The sequence below is a fragment of the Balaenoptera ricei genome, chromosome 14, assembly GCF_028023285.1.
Source record: "Balaenoptera ricei isolate mBalRic1 chromosome 14, mBalRic1.hap2, whole genome shotgun sequence".
NCBI classification, from domain to species: domain Eukaryota; kingdom Metazoa; phylum Chordata; class Mammalia; order Artiodactyla; family Balaenopteridae; genus Balaenoptera; species Balaenoptera ricei.
In genome coordinates this window covers 34,417,801-34,435,014 of record NC_082652.1, presented here as the reverse complement: position 1 = coordinate 34,435,014, position 17,214 = coordinate 34,417,801, and positions in this window count along the sequence as shown.

The window sequence follows — 17,214 nt, the reverse complement described above, 5'->3', positions numbered from 1 at the left end:
GCCCTTAATTCAAAAATTCCCCCCCAATACAGAATCACATGCCATATTCCTAGACCCTCAGAACATCTTCACACGGACATTTCTAGGACAGTGGAGTGAGTTTGTGAGCCCCCTCCCTTCATCCAGTCCCTCCTTGCTCCTCTATGTTTCTGTACCTGTTTATACTGCAATTTATACATGAAAGCAGAAACTGTGTTCACCTGGGTATCTACTGAATAGCCCCTGGTACATAGTAGACATTCAGGAAATATTAATCAAATGAATGAATGATATAAGACTAGACTCCATTTGCAAAGAGTTTGTCTGTTATCAATTGCAAACATCTGGACTGGAGATTCTCTAGTTAGCATGTATGTAACAGGGAAAGAGTACTGGTTAGTGAAGGAAATGGCATTAAAAGGACAGAGATGACTACAGAGAGAAACTATTTTGAGATACAGTTAGAATGTCTCTTTAGAGAAGAAAGGTTGAAAGTAGGAAGGGATTGGTTTGATTCAATTAATTCTCAGGATGGTGAGGTCACCTGTTTTTACCTCCACTCTCCTAAGAATGAAAGTTGTTCTACCGCTCAGAAGATATGGGTCTTTTGGTCTCCACAAGCCTTTGCCCTGATTGGCTCTGTTAACATCTTCACCTAACTTTATTTGATTCTGTATGAATGGAGATATGGTACAATGCACAGAGCCTTTTAGAAGGGCTTTCTTCCCAAGGTTACCATAATTTCAAATGTGTTTTTCTTTTGTTTAAAAGCATAATAACATACTGGGCTTTGTTTTGTTTGAGTCCATAGGTGTTCTATATTTTCATTATATAGTTTCCTATCCTTTGCCTTTTTTTTCCCCCTGTGGGCATGCCTGTAGAATATAGACCAAAGTACTTTAAACACTTTCCCTTTTATTTATTAAGCTAAAATTTTATGAGTTCTTGGGTAATTTATTTTCTTTGAAACAGATTTTTAAAATTTGCATTCTTTAAAACCAATCCCAATGTAAAATGACCATGGTTCCTTGATAGACAAAGAGACCCTCCAAGAAATACTTTCCTAAAGTAATGAAACAATATTGACTTAGAATTTACAAAATGACTTTCTTGAAAACTAGTCTTACAATGAATGTAATATTTTGGTTATATCCACTACAGTATAATTTAACTATTTGCTTTTATGAATTGATTTTGCCTAATGTTCATTCGGGTGAGTTATTCATTTTTGACGTGTCAGTGCTGAAAAAAATATCAAGGGTGAAGATAACATAGGTCCTGTTCTCAAATGTCTTACTATTTCTCCTCAAACTCCTAACAACATACTTCTTCAAAATAAAGACAAAAATTTTTGGTGTAACAGAGGTAGATTTTAATTTTGCTTCAGGTAACATTAAAATATCAGTATAAAACTATCAGAAATTAATAATGACTTGGGTGTGGGGAAAGGTAAGATAAAATAGATACATAAATATCCACAAGTCCTTTTCAATGAAATCTAGTGAGCTTTAATATTTTCCAGTAAGACTGTCTGTGTTATTTTTGAACACCATTAGTTTTTCTCTAGTCATTTTTCTTTCTAGAGGAAGGTGAATATCTGAAAAGAAGCTCTTAAAAATATGCTGGTTGGTTGTATTGTATACTGTGGTTACTTGCGGCAGTATCCTGATGAATTTTTCAACTAAAATAATACATATTTAGAAATTTGAAAAAAAACTTGCAAAAACAATAGCAGAGGATGCAAAACAGATGTCTAGGAGAGTCAAAGGTTCATTGGATACAGATGGCAGTTTGGAGATTGACTATCTTAACACATAGCTTCAAATAACAACAAAAAATGTCATCTCATTGCTGTTGATTATGATCTTTAAAGCTGAACTAAAGCTGACCACTTGAAAGTTCCATTCAAGTCTGAGAACAGTTATTGAACTTGCCACCTTTATGGTTGCATTCAAGGTCTGTAGTCAACTTCAGGGATTATTTGTGTGATGTTTTGGAAAACTCTGAACTGTTTCATATTCCTTGTGTAAGCAGCTTGAAAATAGGTTGAAGGGAGGGAAATGACATAATTCAATATTCTTTCCCTGAGCATACTTTGAGAAGCCTTCATGGTATTTCTTTTGTGAATTCTGTAATTTCTGGAAGCAACATTATAGAATATATTCCTAAGATAGTTATTTACTAAGTGAAAGTTAAACTCTCTGCCAGAAGTTAAAAAGGACTACAAGAAGATGTTACTGTTGATTTCAAGTGTAAGCCAATGTTAAAGACTCTGTCCGATAGCTTCCAAATTGAGGTAGTGGCTGTAGGCAATACTGTGCCCTCCCATAAACTCCATCATGACAAATGATCAGTTCCAGTAAATTTAGCACATAGGTTTGGTGTTTGGACAGATTACTAGAAGTTTAAAATAGAACTAGAGCACTGGAAGTATTAGCTTTGCCACATACTAATCACTTTCAATTAGGATGAATGAAAAATTGAAATTCACCAGTCAAAAACTTACTACAGACTTGACTCGAGAAATCACTTTTGGTTAAGATCTAGACAAGAAAAGCATTCTAGTGTGGAGAAAATGGACACTATATTGTCTAAACAAAAAAGAAATTGTCATTTTTAAAAACCACAAATGTATAACAATGCAAATCACAGTGTTACTGGGTACAGCAAAGACATCTTGAAAGTTCAGAATAAAAGGGAAGATAATGCATATGAAATTAAAATATCATTAATATGTATTTAATGCTTACTATTTGTAAAGAATTATGCTAAGTATTCTACCATCTATCATTTAAAAATTCTTAAAAGGATTGATGCTACCATCATATACTCATTATCTAGATGAGGAAACTGAGGCTTAGGGAGGGTATATAATTCTCCCAAGTTTATGTGGCTAGTCAGTGTAGCTGGGGATATGGGTCTCAAGGTTAGTTCTGCCTCTTGCCAAATTCTGGGTTTTGATTTCTTCTATATACTGCATCTGATCAAATAGACGAAGGTAAATCTACTGGAGTTCTACAAGAAAATGACAGCAGGCAAAATCTTCAGGAAAGAGAAATATGATGTTTCTTATTCTACAGTTGAAGAGATGGGAGAAAGGAGGGAAAGGGGAAAATGAAGCTCTTAAAACTAAATCCGATCCAGGCAGAATTCACCGGGGAGAATCTTGTTCTCATACAAGAAAACCATGTGGGAAAAAGTAACATTAGAAGAGTCAGTTTTGCTTGAAGATTATAGAAGAAAAGAAAGCAAATATAGTGGGGAAGGAGTTCAGAGAATTTATAAGAGAACAGAATCGCTATTCCCAGAAGAAATCGTGCTCTGCAACCACAGGGACCAAACAGGGTGAACAGGAATGAGAAAAGCCACTAGAGGAAAGAGAGAAGGACATTAAAGTATGCCATGAAAATACACAAATATGTTGTGAGAGACACAACATAAAACAGGAATCTATATTGTAAACTGTGAAACTGTGCAGGCATATTTTTGAGTAAAGACAGACTAGATTTATTTTTAAATAACATAAAAACAATGATGATAAATGCACTGATTTAAACTTTCGTACCAGTCAACAGAGGAAAAGTTCCCTACATAAGGGTGTATTTTTATGTTTACTGCTCCAATAATTGGGCATCTGAAAGATAAAAATTCTCAGAATGTGTGAGAATGCATTGTAAATTGGAGGGAATAAATAACAGTGATCTTGATTTAAAGAAATTAAACACTTAGAGATTCCGAAGTATTCTTATTTAAACTACAGCCTAAAAATTAGTTTAAAAAAAGAAAAATAAAAAAGAAAATGATTCAGTAAATGAGACAAAATCTATTTACAAGAACTAATAAAAGTGTGAAATAAAACGTGATCAAACTGTTCAAAAGTGGAATTACTTTCTCAGAAGAAAGAAAACTTGGCATCAACAGAGTAAAGGTAAAGAAATTCTTGAAAGATTAAAAACTAAATGAAAAATGATGAAAGCTCTACTTGCTTTAAAGATGTCAGAAAATGTTGAGAAAATTATATAAAGGAAGGACTAATGCCAATGACAGTGAGAAATAAAATTAATTTTTTTCTAGCATCAGATGTTTTTTAGTGTAGAGTATTTATGGAAAGAAGAAAAAGGTTTTCAGCTAGAGTTAGATGAACATCAATGATCAAGGGAGTTAATTCTGATTAGACATAGTACAGATCATGAAAGAAAAGACTTAAAACAAGAAGAATGAGAGAAGGGTGGTTGGTGGTGGTTTTCATAAATTAAAAAAAAAAAAAAGATGGTACCCAAAGAGAAAGTATGTATAATTAAAAAATGTATTAATGGAACTATTTTAAAGGACGAATAAAGAGAAAATGGTGTGGGTCAAAGATGAAATATCAAAGAAAAGACCAAGAAAACACATAATCTTACAGAAAGCATCAATACTGAAATGTAAGCAGCATGCTTGCTCCTAGATCTAAGGGTCCTGCTCTGAATTTTGTACAGGAATTTTGAGCAAAAGGGCACAGTCCTTTGGTGCTTTTTCCAATGTTTTATGGGAAAATAAATAAATGACTAATAACACGGGAAGAGGTTTCATGTAAAGACAGTTTTAAAAGGAGGTAGAGAGGTAAAAAGTCTTATGATTGGACATGCCAGATTTTTCTTTAAACCATCTGATTTACCAGAAAAGTTGCTGAAACGTCCATTATCTTCATTCATCATACCAAACTGTAATTTATTTTCTCACGTATATGCATCCACACATAGACTTCAGCTCCTAGAGGACAGGAACCATGTCCTACTCATCTTTGAATGCTGGATGCTAGGAACATAGCAAGTGCTCCATGGATGTTCACTGAACTGCGTAGGATATGTGAACATACCATATATTAGTGCAATAAGCATCCTCATACTAATTCATGAATGAGAAAAGAAATTAAGAATAATCTCTAGGCTGGGTTGAGGTTGCCCCTAACTGTATATGTGATCCGTAGAATAACTCAAAAGAAAACACATATCAGATTTGAAAGTAGTCAACTGTAAAGCCGAAAAGGGATTTGGTGCACGATAGTCCAAATGCATGGAGATGACATCACTTTTGATAGGACTTTCTTGCTCTACCAAGACCACAGTTCTGACACCAGTGATACTGCTGAAGATCAGATGGGAATAGAAGAAAGTGGTAAGTATTTAAAATAGACAAATTGTTCCTCAACTGTTTGTAGTTTAGTTGGATAACATTGGGGGCACTGGTGGACTTCAGGTGGACCAGACTGTCCACAGGGAGGTAAGCTGAAAGGCTCATGTGAGATGCTAAGTGGGATGAGAATTGTGTACCCCCAGAACTCATATGTTGAAGTCTTAACTCCTAGTGCCTTAGGATATGACGGTATTTGAAGACAGGGCCTTTAAAGAGGTAATTAAGGTTTAATGAGGTCACTGTGAGGACCCCATTCAATATGGTTGATCTTCTTATAATAAGAGGCCATTAATTCACAGTCTCTCATAACTTTAATTAAATACATAGATTAGATAGATAGATTAGATAGATTAGATAGATAGATAGATAGATAATAAGGAAGGAAGGAAAGAAGGAAGGAAGGATGCGACATAGAGAGATATACAGATAAAAAGATTTAAAAAACCAAGCATGGACCACTGCACAGAATATTTCACGAACCAAAGAATTTGATTAATTCTATACAACACACTTTCAATAAGATAAAAGAGAGAAGAGGAAGAAAAATAACCATAGATAAAGCATTTGGCTTTAATCATGAGGAAGGCTGCTTCACCTACTGTGCCTTGACAAAAGTGGACAAAAATAGATGTAGATGTAAATACATTTTTATGTGCAAGGTGAGAGAAAGGAGGTGGAGTCATTCACAGCTGATGTTCCCAATTTCCTTGAGTAAGTGGGAAGCCAGATAACCTTGGAGTGAGAGGAGGGATGCGTGAGTGAAACGGATGGTGAAGATTTGGAACAGTTGGTGATGGAAAAGAAAGAACTAAGAATAGTTGTACTTTCAAATTCCTTTTCTTTGATAATATATATAATGAGTTATAAATTTTCTGAGTCGATATCAATAATAAACAGACAAGGAGGAACTCTTGCTTACAGTAGAAGGCTAAGAGCTGATGGGTCCTTGTGGAGGGGCTGCTGGGGTTGGAAAATCATCACTTTGCGACTATCATGGGAAAGACTAGGTCAGGTCAGGACCATCCATGGAAGCCAAAGCTAGGAGGAAATTGTGATGGTGAGTTGGATATTTGCTTGGTCAAAAAGCGTCTCTCCACAGACCACTTATTAATTGTAAGGCAGAAAAACAAATTGTTATTATACAGTGGAGAAATCAGGTCACACCTTCACCAATTAATAGCACCCATGAGGGGCAGACGAACATCATTCATCTTCAGAGGTGATATCTTGAGAAGAACAGAGCATCATGTACTCAGTATTCTGGCCAAGAATGTGTAATCTCATTCTAGTTATGAGGAAATATCATAAAAATAAACTGCTGAAGGTTCTGTTAATAAAAACGAAGGGTTGGGAGTGTATTCTTCCAAATGTCAATGCTACAAAAGGAAAAAAGGCTGTGGAGATGTCTCTGAATAAAGGGCACTAAGGAATCATGACAGCAAAGAACAATACGTGACTCTACACTGGGTTCTGTATTGGAAGCAACAATTACGCTGTAACAGACTCTATTAGGTGAACAACAAAATTAGAATCTGGACAGAACATTAGATAAAAATATCCTATCGATGTAAATTTACAAAGTTGAGAATTGGACTGAGGTTATGTAAGTGAATATCCCTAATCACTGAAGTACTTAGGGGGTAAAGGATCCTAATGTATGTAATTTACTCTCAAATTTTTCAGGAAAATAATTATGTAGCTATATATTATATATATGATAGATAGGTGAATATAAGTACATTGATACATAGGAGAAGAGAGCAGAGCAATAAAACAAAACACCAACAACAAAGAGAAAGCAGAGCAAATGAGAAATGATAAAGCAAAATGGTAAATAAACAACAGGTGAATCTGGGTACAGGGTATGTGGGTGTTTTCCTGTATTACTTTTGCAACATTTTCAAGTTTGGAATGATTTCTCCCTCCCAAATTTTTAATTTAAAAACTTGAGGGTAACCACAGTAAGAATAGAAGCAGAATTATAAATTCCACTAAGGGTCTCAGGACGTGGTAAGGCTTGAGCTGGGTCCCCAAGGAGACAAAGCAGAAAAGGCCTGATAGATTGTGACAATAGCCTGTGTTATTTGATGTACATGACACAGAATGTGGTCTTCCCCTTGCCCTGAACTCTACTTCCATTCGGTGCCCTTAATATCACAAGAATACAAGATGAAGGATGCCAGCAAAACTCATTTAAACAAAGGTATAACATGAAAGTAATGATAAACCTCCATTAACAAATTAATAAAGGTGGCTTCTCCTTTTCTATGTCTCTAGAGACTGTTGTGACGAAAGATAAAATCAAACTTACAATTTGTATAAGGAGAGAAAAATTCCCATCTGATTAATGCCTCCAAATATGCTGTAAGTAATGTGAACTGTTGGAGAATTCTTTTTCAGTCACTGAACTGTTATCCAGTTTTTAAAGACAATTTAACTTACATAATTTTCATTCACCACATATTCATATTAATGGGTGTTTCCCTCAGTGGTTTAAGTTTTAGATGATTTTTCCTCAGTTTTATTCTGTAAAATACAGGGAAAACGTCAGTAACACAGAGAAGCATATCAAAACAAAATGTATACTTTGGGATCACTCAAGGATGTTTTTATGCTACTTTTATGCTACTACTGTATTTTGAATCCTCTATGAAAACAGATTTCTGAACATGGTCTTATTTTCTTTTGTTTAGCAAAATATCCAATCTACAATCTTATTTAAAAGGAAAAGCCTAACAAGGAGATTGATCCAATATTCAACAACCCATTTTAGCGAACCAATGATAATAATTTTAAACATTAATTTCCCTCCCCCAAAAGATGGACAAAACAAGTTGGACGGTTCGTGGTGTTCTTTTCGTGACTAATTACAAATTGTTGAGATACCTGGCTTTTTTTCAAAATCCTCTTGCTGCATTCAGCTGAGCACTTACCTTAACATTTCGCACATTAAATATTTAATGAGTTTTATTTGTAGTGTTATGGCAGGAATCCATTTGGGGGAAACATTTGTCTCACCAGCCATGCATACAGATAGATTTTTGCTATTTTCAGGTGTCTGTTCTCTCTGGTTCCTGCCCCTCGGCATCATTTTACTGCCTGACCACCCTGGCATTTTCCACCCTATGTCTGATTTCTCCAATTATCCTCAAGTATTAGGATTTGTGAAATGATCAAAGCCCCCATATTGAAGCCTTTCTAATATTCCTTTTTCACTAAATATTGGGTTCTAAACTGTAATACACATGGTTGTAAACTCTGATACAAATAGACCAGTGAGAATTTCAACTGCAGAACTTCAACCCCTAGAAAGTTCAGACAGATATATGTTAACCACGTGTGTGTTGTAAACAGCTTCCTCCGTAATGGATATGAAATTCATTATAGCCAAGATCTCTTGACTGAAGAAGAAATATATTCCCAAAATGAAACTTTGAAAAAACACTATCACTCCAAATCATATTACTCCCATTGTAATAACCCCAGGAGACCACAGGGAAGAGACGTGGTCCTGTGAGCAGTTTAGGAACATAGCAATCCCTCCTTACCTGTGGTTTCGCTTTCCATGGTTTGTTACCCATGGTCAACCACAGTCTAAAAATATTAAATGAAAAATTCCAGACGTTAACAATTCATACGTTTTCAGTTGCATGCCTTTCTGAGTAGCATGATGAGATCTGTGCCCATCCTACTCCATATGGCTGGACACATGAATCGTCCCTTTGTCCAGAGCATCTGCCCATTAGTCACTTGGTAGCCACTGTCCGGTTATCAGACAGACTGTCGCAGTATGGTAGTGCCCTTGTTCAAATGACCCTTATTTTACTTAATAATGGCCCCAAAGCTCAAGAGTAGAGATGCTGGCAATTTGGAGACTCTCTTACTGTGCCTAATTAATGAATTAAGCTTTATCATAGGTATGTATGCGTAGGAAAATCATAGTATATATAGGGCTTGGTACTATCTACGGTTTCTGGCATCCACTGAAGGTCTTGGAACATATTCCCTGTGGATAAGGGTTTGCGGGGTACGGACAACTGGGTACCAGGCACAACTTTTAATTCTGTCTCTAGATATGTATGTACTTGTTGAGTAACAGCCAGAAGAGATGGGAAGGCGATAGAGACAGGGGATCCCATTTTGAATTTTGGCTTCTGCAGGGTTTCGGGTGGGTTACTTAATAGTGGAAAGAGAAAACATACCTATCTCTCTATAAATTGTCAGGTTTACTTAGCCAAGCTTACAGAATTTTAAAGAGAAGGCTATTTAGTGCAAGAGCTAATTCAGCATGTCTCAGTATGGCTTTGCCCTAATGGGACAAATTTCAGGGAACATTTTCAGTACAAGTAAGGACCTGCCAGAACTAGGAAATCACCAAACTCTTGTCACACAACAGAACTTTTATGCCTGGGCTTTATATTTCCATCCTGAAAGACCAAGCACTCCTAATATATGCTTTTTCTTTTAAGGGCATATTAATGTATGTAAGGCTCTAATGGTTCTTGATGCAATTTAACTGTCAGCAAAGTCACATCTGGGAGGAGAAATGAGAATCGGCTTTCAACGTCTTGGCTCATTTCCAGAGACCCAGGAACCCATTTCCCCATAGCACACTCCCTGATTCTCGGGGGGATTTGAGCCTGAGTTTGGTCTAAAAACTGTGATCAGCAAATCGTTTCCCTTCTAGCCAGGCTTTTGCTGGAGCTTATACAAAAAGACCAGGTTCTAAACATTGTAAGGCAATTACTTAATAGTCCATTATTACTGCTTAAAATGTTTATGCATTTAAACTACTGAGGAGACATAGCTCTCTCTAACCTCTCCCTCTATAAAATGTCAGTTATTTCTAACAAATACTGAGCCTCGTTTATTTATGAAATAGTGAGAAATGGATTTTTTAAAAAAATCTCAATAACTCTCCTCTTGTGGTTCTTTATTTGGTTTAAATAGCTGGCTAGCATCAGTTAATCTGAAACACTACCGAAAATTTTCAGAGGAAATCCAGCCCCTCTTAAAGCAGCATTTAAGATTAACTTTTAAACAAAAATAAACGATTTCAGCACTACTCTTGTCAAAAAGTCAAAACCATTATTAGGATGTCTCTTAGTTGGATTTTATTCTTCCTATGTGCCAAACACAGTACTGACAAGCTTTGTCTACACAGGTTGAAAAACAAATGATGACTCTTTAAGACCTTTCTCCATGAAAATTATTTGTGAACCCGAGCATTTTAAGAAGTGAATAACATTTATGGACCCTCGATTTTCTCAAAATCCACATATCTAAACTAATTTATAAAGAAATGAATGATTTCAAGGATCCCCTGAGGGCCAGTATATCCTGAATCTATATGGAGCCCTGGCTAAGGGTCCTGTTCCAGTACAGTTTTTGATAACATGGGGGCCAGGGTCCTGGACTTGGTTTTCAATTTGTCCATCTAATTTACTGGTAATGCCACCGAGCCATTTACCCACTCTCCGTAGCCTCAGTTTCACATCCATACAAGGAAGGTAACGTAAGTACCTCCTCCACAGAAACAGTGTGAGAATTATTCTTTCAACAGATATTTGTTACATGACTAATATATGATGGCCATTTGTTTCAAGTGCAGGGTGATGTAAGAGTGATCAAGTCAAGTAGAGTCTTCACTGAACTTATAGCCTAGGAGGGAAGACAAGCATTAAACAAATAATAACAAAAATAAAGACTTAATTACATTTTGGTTGGTAGTATGAAAGGGACACACAAAGAAAGTATAGCAGAGATCTGAGGGATTTTATTACCTAGGTAAAGGAATCTGGGAGAAGGGTATTATGGACAAATGAAAGGCCAGGGGCAAAACCCCTGAGGATTAAACCTTCAAGGAACTGAAAACGTCTATGTAATTGTGATCTAGAAAGTAACTGTGAGACAGAGGCTCTAGAGGAATAAAACGCAAAATCATATAGACTACTGTCCATCTGAAGGGCTTGGGACTTTATCCTAAGAGCAATGTGGAGTCATTAAAAGATGTTAGGTACATCAGTGACAAAATAAGATTGTGTTTTTAAAAAGTAAGTCTAAATAGACAATCTGAATAGGCCTAAATCTATTAAGCATATTGAATTAATAATTAATAAAATTCCAATAGAGAAAGTACCAGGCCCACGAGGGTTCACTGGTGAAATCTACCAAATAGTTAAGAAAGAAATTATACAATTCTCTCCAATGTCTTCCAGAAGACAGAAGCAGAAGAAATACTTCCTAACTCAATCTACGAACCCAGCATGGCCCTAATACCAAAACCAGACAAAGACATCACAAGAAAAGAAAACTGCAGACCAATATCACTAATGAACATAGATGCAAAATCCTTGATAAAATTTTAGCAAATCAAATTCAACAATGTATAAAAAGAATTATACACCACAACCAAATGTGACTTGCCTCAGATATGCAAGGCTGATTCAACATTTGAAAATCAGTTAATGTAATCCATCACATCAATAGGCTAAACAAGAAAAATCACATAAACATATCAATAGACACAGAAAAAGCATTTGACAAAATCCAGCAGTCATTCATGATAAAAACCCTCAACAAACTAGGAATAGAATGTAGCTTTCTCAAACTGGTAAAGAATATCTACAAAAAACCTACAGCTAACATCATACTTAATGGGGAGAAAATAGAATCTTTCCTGCTAATACCAGGAACAAGGCAAGGATGTTCCCTTGCACCATTTTTTTCAGCATTCTACTGTAAGTCCTAGCTGATGCAAAAAAGACAAGAAAAGGAAATAAAAGAATACATATTGGGAAGTAAGAAATAAAATTGTCCTTGTTCACAGATGACATGATTACTTATGTAGAAAATCTGAAAGAATCAACCAAAACTCATGGAGCTAATAAGTGATTACAGCAATGTTGTAGAACATAAGGTTAATATACACAAGGCAATTGCTTTCCTATATACCAGCAACAAACAACTGAACCTTGAAATAGAAAACACAATAACATTTACATTGGCACCCCCCCCCCACAAATTACTTAGGTGTAGATCTAAAAAAAACATGTGCAAGATCTATACGAAGAAAACTACTAAAGCTCTGATGAAAGAAATCAAAGAACTAATAAGTGGAGAGATATTTCATGTTCATTGATAGGAAGACTCAATATTTTTTTTTTTTTGGCTGCACCACACGACTTGTGGGATCTTAGTTCCCTGAGCAGGGATTGAATCCGGGCCCTCGGCAGTGAAAGCACAGAGTCCAAGCCACTGGACCGCCAGGGAATTCCCAGAAAGACTCAATATTATCAGGATGTCAGTTTTTCCCAACTTGATCTACAGATTCAATGCAATTCTAATCAAGATCCCAGTAAGTTATATTGAGGATATTGACAAACTGATCCTAAAGTTTACAAGGAGAGGCAAAAGACCCAGAATAGTCAACACAATATTGAAGCGGCAGAACAACATAGCAGGACTGACACTACTTGAGTTTAAGACTTGCTATACAGCTACAGTAATCAAGACAGTGTGGTATTGGTGAAAGCTCAATGGAATGTAATAGAGAGCCCAAAAATAGACCCTCATAGACATAGTCAACAAATCTTGACAAAGAAGCAAAGGCAATACAATGTAGAAAAAATGGTGCTAGAACAACTGGACTTCCACATGCAAAAATAAATGAATCAAGACACAGACCTTGCACTTCTCACAATTATTAACTAAAAATATATCATAGACCTAAATGTAAAATACAAAATTATGAAACTCATAGAAGAAACCATAGGAGAAAATAAGGATTGAACCTGAATTGTGTGGCTTCAAGTATAGAACACGGATCAATATATTGAAGTTTCACGGAGAAATTGCTATTCAAAATCATAAAGAATACCCTATACTTCAGTTTTCCAAAGAAGGAATATGTGGCCTGGCAAAGTAGTGAGTTCTGTGCCAGTGGGAAATTTGATATCAGACTGTTTTTTACTCCTTAGCCAGATGCTATAGCGGTATTTCCCAACTTGGGAACTTAAAATTAGTTGGGGGAGTTTTACAAAATTAGAGCTCTCTGGGTTCCATCCCTAAACCAGCATTTGAAGCTACTGCTAAATAAGATTTAAGAATGAGGTTTTTCCATGAGATTAAAAAATTTTTTAAACACAGTAGAGATTTATTTTTCTCTGAACTAAGAATCCATGGGAAGTCCAGACTTGGTGTAGCAGCTCTGCTCTAACAAGTACTCAGAGAGCCAGGTTGCTCTAGCTTTTTGTTCCATTATCCTTATGTTGTGGCTTTATTCTAATAGTCTAAGTTATATGGCAGCCATCACATACATTTTCCAAGAGGCAGAATAAAGGAAAACTCAAGAAGGGGAAAGGATATATGCTGACAATTTACCAGTTTGGTGAAGTGTAGGAACCTTACTTCCACTTATGTCCTTTTACCCTCACCAATTTATAATATAATTGTCTTAACTATTTTCTCTACATACATTGAGAACGACACCAGGCAGTGTTACAATTTTTGCTTCAACCATCAAAAATAATTTAGAAAATAAGAGGAGAAGAAAATAACTTTACCTATACTTTTACTCTTCCCATTGTTGTTTCTTTTTGCGATGTTCATTTCCTTTCTATTTAGAGAATTTCTTTTAGCCATTTTTTAGGATAGATCTCCCAGTGACAAATGTTCTTTGTTTTCCTTCATTGGAGAATGTCTAGATTTCCCCTTATACTGAAGAATGTTTTTGCTGTATAGAATTCTAGGTCAATTGTTTTTAAATTACTTTTAAGATTCTAGAGTTAATAAAAATTAGTACTCTTCCTCTTTGCTAAATGTTCATTAGGTATTTATGTATCAGAATATACTTATCTTTTCTCTTTTTCTTCCTGAAATTTCCCTGCTCACTGTTTCACTCCTACATTCACTTCCTTCCTACACTCATTGTCTTTCAGCTTTTCCCACTGAACTGTAGGTTCCTTGAGAAGAGTAGGTCTCTTATGTAATTCATCTGCATTTCTCAAAGAGTTTAGCTCAGTGTCTCTCACATACCATTTGTTCAATAAACTATTGTTAAATTCCAGCCATGGGAATGCTGTATCACAGTGTTTCAGTTATCTTGTTCATCAGGGCACTAAAGAGCTTCTTAGTAAACTAATTGAACCAATGGATCTTCTTTAGCTTCCTAAGTCACAAGCAGGGAATAATTTAGGAAGTAGACTTGCTGAAAAACATCTCCAGGGTTTACATTGCTATAGAAACAGGGAAAATTCCTTATCACTTACCGTAACTGATAACCAATTTTTTGGATTATACAAACATAACTATCAACTAACTCATACAGCCACCTACAGAGAATTCCACTGGGTGGGAAAACATCAGTTACCTGAGGTCTAGAAGGTTGAAAAGTTTCCAGGAAACAAATTGGGTATTATTTCTAATATAATTTAAAATTTTTTGAAAAATAGGATCGCTGAAATAGAATTCAGAAAATTGCAAAATAATGTCTTCTAAATGGAAATTTTGTAATATTAAAATGGGCTGCTCTTATCAATATTGCCTTAAATTAGAGGAAAACATTATTGTTTGAAGCCAATGAAATCAAAATACATGGTGAATTTTCATACCTTACTGTGGGGATGACACTGTACAGATATTCACTCTCTTGAGGGTTATAATGGTCATTGGAGATAGAGGATCCCTGCACTCAATAGCTTACAATTCTAGCCAACAAATATCTTTTCAGCACCCTCCAGATATCAGGCAACTCTGAATTGTGAAAGATGACATGGCCTCATCCCACAAGAAACTCTACCTCTTTCCAAGGCTGTCTCCCTTTACAGTCCCCCCGCCCATCATAGTTATACTGCATTCTTCCATCATTCTCTTCTTCCCTCCCCTCTTCCATTTTCCTTTTATGAGGGCTGTGTTGGAGTAGAATTGGACTCACTTAAGTGGCCACACCATATTTATATCTTCTTCTTACTGATTTCTTACGTCACCATCTTCAACATATAGAGGGCACTTGGACATTTGCTGGAGTGAATTACAAGCTCCATGAGTACAGGGGTCAAATCTTCACCAGTGACCTAACTGCAGTGACTTGTATCTGTTGAGTGTATAAATGAACAAATGAACAAACTTCATGGAAAATTATATTATCTCAGAATTACATTTATTCACATGCTAACATTTCTCGTTTCAAGTGAAGGAGAACTAAAGAGCAAGTCCACTAGAATTTTGATTGTCAGGTTGAACTACCTTTTTGTTACTTTTGGTAGAGTTGCCCTCTCTCCTATGTTGTGCTCTGACTCCCTCTTGGATACTGTGGGGTCCAGAGGACAGCAGAGGAAGTCAAGACAAACATATCAAAACAGGAGCACTTAGGCTTCTGAGCAAAATGTTGTTGATGGATTTGTTTTCATATTGTTCATGCATGGTCACGTATTTCTCCCAGGAAAAGCCTACAGTGGGGAGAGTAAAGCTCTTGACCTGGAAGAATGTCTTGATTACTTTCCAGAGTCATCAGGCTTCATTCTGGGACCAGGTTGGGCTCAGTGGTAAGCACGCCAATGAGTGGCTGGCTACACTCCCTCACCAGGGAGTAGGATGAGTACCATATCTCTTGGTGGCCAGGGAGGTTCATCCCCAGGCCTCATACAAGCTTACTTCTAAATGGGCAGGTCAAGAAAGGCAAGTCTTTGGCTTGGTGGTGCTATGCATTAGGCAATAGTACACTGTTTAATACCCCAGAATTGCTTTCTCTCTTTTTCTTGTTTCTATGTTGACTTTCCATGGGTAGCAAAGGAGAAATGTCATTTCTATTCCAGAGGAATAGAAACAACAAAGGAGTTGCCTATGTCGTTATCAGAAAAGTATCTATTTCCAAGGTCCAAGTCATTCAGAAGCCAAGGAGAAGCAAAGGTTTGGGGGGGAAGACAAGAAGCAGAGCTTCCCAAAGGAACTGACCTTGAGCCAAAGCAGCACTAACCACAGCAGGAGGGGGTTGAGGTAGCTTTTACAGAGGATGAGAAGTAGGAGGATTCTTGGGCTGTGCCAAACACACAGTGAAAAGTGAAAGTGTAAAAGAACGCCCTTTATTGGGAAAGGTATCTGTTACTAACGTGGGCACCCTGTTTGCCGAGCTTCTGGATAACACCCGCCCTTCACTCAACCCAGAAGTACCAGATTCACAGGCCCTACAGTGGGATATTCAGTGAAATAATGAGCACTTATGGGGAAAATTCCAAAAGCCAGGTGGGCTATAGGTAAGACATGGAAGCTAGAGGTGCCTTCTAGACACATTTCGGAAACTTCCCATAAGAACGTTTTAGATGCTAGTCTCCAAAAGAAGAATCTGGAAGCTGGGAAAGCAAACCCCACCTTTCTCCCCACCAGGATATAAAACTTTTAATGTCACTATTCACTTCTTCATGGAACATTTCTCCTGGCTGAGTGTTAGGTTCAAACATTGACTTTGCCCTAAAGGTGCTACTTAACTGGCATTCTGACAAAGATACTACCAGGTATCTTTGTATTTTCCTCACAAAAATACTTATATTCTGCTGTGTTCTATAGTTATCAATAACAATTGAGATCACTCCTACCTAGTGTAGAATGTACAGTTCTGATGTGCATTTGACTGAACAGCAGGGCCACAGCTGTGACATAAGATGAAGTATGAAATGTGGGGGAGGTGTGTGTGTGTGATGTGACCTCCTGGGTGAGTGTGTAAGGTACCCCGCCAGCAAGCATAAGTACCTAAATGTTAACGATCAGTGCATGGGGCATCTTGGGCCAGTCTCAAGGAGACACGTATACCTGGTGAGGACAGGAGAAGCAGCCTCACTGAGATGCCTGTGGATCTTTTCCAACACTGACCTGTGATGGTCCCTTGAGAAGAACAGCAAGAGCTGAACCCCTGAGCCATGCCACAGGCCTGGGTGGACAAAAAAGAGCAAAAGTGCTGGAGAAACTTAGTGGTACCCTCCGCCCTCACTGCTCACCTGCAGCCCCACCCAGGAGGATGTGTGAACAGACCGAGGACAGGATGCTGAGCCATGATGCTGCAGGGTC